The sequence below is a fragment of the Artibeus jamaicensis genome, unplaced genomic scaffold (genome assembly GCF_021234435.1).
Source record: "Artibeus jamaicensis isolate MK-2021 breed Jamaican fruit bat unplaced genomic scaffold, CSHL_Jam_final contig_466, whole genome shotgun sequence".
Classification (NCBI taxonomy): Eukaryota; Metazoa; Chordata; class Mammalia; order Chiroptera; family Phyllostomidae; genus Artibeus; species Artibeus jamaicensis.
In genome coordinates this window covers 11,222,381-11,227,005 of record NW_026521844.1, presented here as the reverse complement: position 1 = coordinate 11,227,005, position 4,625 = coordinate 11,222,381, and positions in this window count along the sequence as shown.

The following is a 4,625-nucleotide window of genomic DNA, read 5'->3' as shown; positions in this document are numbered from 1 at the left end:
GGCTCTGCGTTCCCTCAGCTTCTGCAACATGAATATTTTCACTTCCTATCTTTGAATATGGCCCCATACCTTTTAATGTTTAAAAACCACTTTATTCATTATTTCTATTTTGGTGTGGAAGAAGAGATATCTGATTGAGGAACTCCTTCATCTTGACCCAAGCATTCTGTTCTCTTTCTGTACATTGTCAAGTCATGGAGTTCTTGTGTGGTTTTTCATCTTATGTAGCTGAAGAATTGTGAAAGAAAAATTTTCTATTTAGTCAATCCATGTGAAATAGTGCAAAGTTCCTAAGTTTTGAGGCCACAAAACTTGAGATTGAACCCGTTTTGCAACTCACTTGCTTAGTAAGTAATATGTTTTAAGACAAATTATTTAACTCTCTTGATAGGGAATTTATTAAAATTTATAAAAATTTAATATCAGATAAAATGTATCTAATAAAAATTTATCAAAAATTTTAATATAAAATTTTGATACTGAATTTATAAAAATTCAGTATCAAAAGAGTTAAATAATTGGGAAGTAATAAAAGTTATATTGGTTGAAGGACTAAATAAGATAATTAATGTAAAATGCTTCCCAAATACTAGGCTCAATAAATTTTTTCATCACCTTTTGCTTTCCAAGCAGAATTAGTGGAGTATAATGATATGTAATTACATTTTAATATACACCCACTTCACATTCTTAGGCAAGTGAAAAACACTTCAAATTGGCATAATGATTGAGAATAACATTGTTAATCACAGGTCAGAAATGTACTCCTAACATATCTTATTTATTTGGATAATATATTTTATCATATATTGTTTTAAAGCTTAATTTCATTTTTTATGGGGGAGGGATTGAACAGTTACTATAAAAAATCTGACTGCAAAGATTGGTAACAAAATGATCATATCTAATAGACATAGGCATTTCAGAAGTCGTTTCTTTTATAACGCAGACATGTTAGACTAAATGATCCCCAAAGCTCCTTTAATTTTAACACTTTCTGATGTTTCTATGATAATCTAATTCATCCTCTTCCTTTCACACAGAAGGAAACCGAGTCCCAGCAAATGCACATGAGCCAAAACCACACGCACTAGTTTGTTAGTGACAGAACCAGACTGGAAGGCAAGGCTTGCGTTTCCCCAGCTCATTTCTCAGAGCTGGTCGGTTATTCCATTGAGGTCGGGAAACCCAAAAATTTGTCTGCCAAAGCGTGGCCTGAAATTTCCACCATGGCATGGCAACACGAACATATTTATTAGAACTGTCAGTTCTTGCATCGCTTGACATAAATATACTACAAGTTATAATTCTGAAGTTATTTATATTCAGGGATGGATAGATGAATAGATGGATAGATAGGCAGATAGATACTATATAATTTGATTATGGACAAGTTAAAATGGTGCACTAAATCTTAAATTAATAGCCAAGTTCATTTACCATTCATTTGGATGGTGCTTAAGACATGCTAAATTCTTCTTATAGTTGTAGATCAGATCACTTGTTTTCACAAAATCCAACCACAGGAAAGTCAAAACTGCCTTTTCCATTTTATTTTCAAGACAAAGTCAATAAAAGCATATCTATCCGAATGTTTTTAAACATTTTGCATTCAATATGGTTTAATATTTTCCTAAATTATGTTCAATAGAAGGTATTGAAAAATATATATAACTTTATTATCAATAAGTTTAAAACTTAATAATAATATCTAATATTTATATTTTTCAAATCAATTTTCTTTTACTCTTTTCTTTGACTTTCACAGTGTCTCCTTTACCTACAGAGAAAGGGCTTTACAACCTGGGAGACGCGGACACAGAACTGTAGAAGGACTTTCTCTGCAGCCTGCAGTTATTTTTCCGACATTTCCATGGAAATGCAACTCTTCCTGGTTCTCAGCTGCATGCTTCTCCTCTTAATCTTCAGCCCAGAAAGCACCATGTATTTGTGTATTTGGTGCTCAAGTCATCCTCTCCAGCAACTTCTTGAGAGATAATAATAATTAAAAAGAAAGGATAAGTTTCAAAAGCCTTGTTTTCACTCCTGAAACATTCTGTTTAGTTAACTGCTCCTTAAGCATGTGGCCTGAAGACATATACACATTTTTAAAAAGAATATGTGATTATACTAAGGATAAATTCTGGCCCATAAAAATTATAGTAAAAGCTCTTATTGCTTGACATTTCTAAGTTTATTTGTATGGCTTTACTTGTAATAAGATTCCTAGCCTCAATTATTTATTCATCACTCATTTGCTTAATAAATACTTATTGAGTACCTATGTCTGCTAAAACTACTATTCTAGGCACTGGGAATATAACAGAAGAAATTGTACCCTATGGAGCTTGCAATTAAGGGGGTCAGAGAAGATATAAATAAAGTAGAAAATATGTGTTTTTCAACTGGTATCAGTGCTTTGGAGAAAAGCAAACAGGAAGCCAGAGAGATGGTAGTTGGAAGAAGGGCTTTTAAAATAGGGTGGTGGGGAAAGTCCTCACAGGGAAGGTGAATTCTAGGAAAGGCTTGAAGGATCTGAAGGAGCCAGACGTTTAGATTTCCAGGGGAAGAGGTTTCTGCCCATTGAACAAAGCAGCAACAATATATATATTTCTTTGAAACCTGAGACTGATTGACAAATACTCCTTTCAGGAAATTACTAAACCATTTGAAGTTAGTTTCCTTCTCTCCAAGAGAATTGTCCAAGTGAATGAGAGCTTACATGTTCCTGGCACCAAGGCAGACAAAAATAGCCATTGATGAGATTTGCACCTGTGTTATTTCCAAAGAGAAGATTGGGCACATCCTGACATTTGTGAAACAGTAGTGTTAAATGTTTCTCCAGATTTTTAGACTTCATCACATCTTCATTTAATAGAGATTAGAAATTCATCTTGATGGCTTGTTCTGCTGGGATAGTGAATCACAGCCAAATGTCAGCCTATCAAAAGAGATCACCCGGAGCTTCTGATGCCTAAGAATTATAAAACGTTGGAGAGAAAACTTTATGTGTGTATGTGTGGGAAAATTTTATATATCCTCATTTGAGGATATATATATACATATATATATTTATCCTCAAATGCATTTGACTAATGAAGGATTAAGCTGTCTGTGCTGTGCCCTTACTTATTTCTTTAAGAAAGAATGAAAATATCTCATACTTTTAAAAAACATATTTGATCCCTGGCTGATGCGGCTCAGTGGTTGAGTGCCAATCTGAGAATCAAAGGGTCTTAGGTTTGATTCCAGTCTAGGGCACATGCCTGGGCTGCAGGCCAAGTCCCCAGTAGAGGGCGCTTGAGCGGCAACCACACATTGATGTTTCCCCACCTCTCTTTCTCTCTCCCTTCCCCTCTCTAAAAAATAAATAAAATATTTTTTAAAACTTTGTGATCGGGGATGCTACATGTTAGCTTGAGTCTATTTCCTCCCCTTGCAAAGGGGTGTTCAAATGATGAATTATGGTCAACTCTGAGGCTTTGTGTACTCCTGCTCTGAGCTCCCAGGAAAAACAGCAGACACCAATGAACATTAACGGAAGAAAAACATACGAAAATTAAGTCTGAAGAGAAATCAACCCTAATTAGTATTTCAGTTCAAGCTTCAGAGGAGACAGAACTGATGGGATGAAGGTTGAGAGGGCCCCAAGGTAATATATAAGCTTTTAAAACCAGAAGTTATTTTAATCTTGTTTATCAAATATTAGGACTAGAAAATATCACCATCTAGAAGTTTCTGCTAGTGCCTAGTCATACTAGCTCCTGCCTTCTTGTGTAGAAGGTCAACCTCAAAGACTTTGATAACAGTGGGCATCAAAGGAAATGTATATCATTACTTTTTTTTAACTTCACTGGGAAATGAAAAGGAGGCCACTTTTTTGTTTCCTGTGAAAGTCTGAACATCCGACTAATTCGGATGCATCCTATATTTACTAATATAACAGGAGTGAAGAGCTGGAGTCACAGGTCTGGTTTTGGTTTCTTTGGGTTGGCTTTTAAAAAAAAAAACACGTTTTATTTATTTATTTTTAGAGAGAGGGGAAGGGAAGGAGAAAGAGAGGGAGATAAACATCAGTGTGTGGTTGTCTGCCAAGTGCTCCCTACCAGGGACATGGCCCATAACCCAGGTATGTGCCCTGGACTAGGAATCAAACTGGAGACTTTTTGGTGCACAGGCCCAGGCTCGATCCACTGAGCTACATCTGCCAGAGCTATCATGGCTTTTTGATAGGTGGGGCTAATCACTTAATGCTAATCACTTGATATGTCTGAGCTCTTACAGTGTTAGGCATTGTGGGAAAAATAGGGTAAACCAACGACAAGTTTTAAGGACTTTACAGTGAATGATGGGTGGAGAAGGGAGCATGTTAGCAGTCTTCATTCCAGATAGGAGACACAGACAGAGGGCTAAGTGTTTTAGTGGAGAGCAAGACTACAAAGGTGACATCGGTTTGGAAATGGTGTTTGGGATGTACTTAAAATGATGTACTTGGGTTTGCCTCTTGGCTCTGGTATTCACTAACTGTGATTTAGGGCAAGTCTTAATCTCTCTGAGCCTTGGTATTTCCTCATTTGTAAAGTAAGCATGCTCTCTTTTCTAGCTTGCAGTGAGGTTCTGGGCAC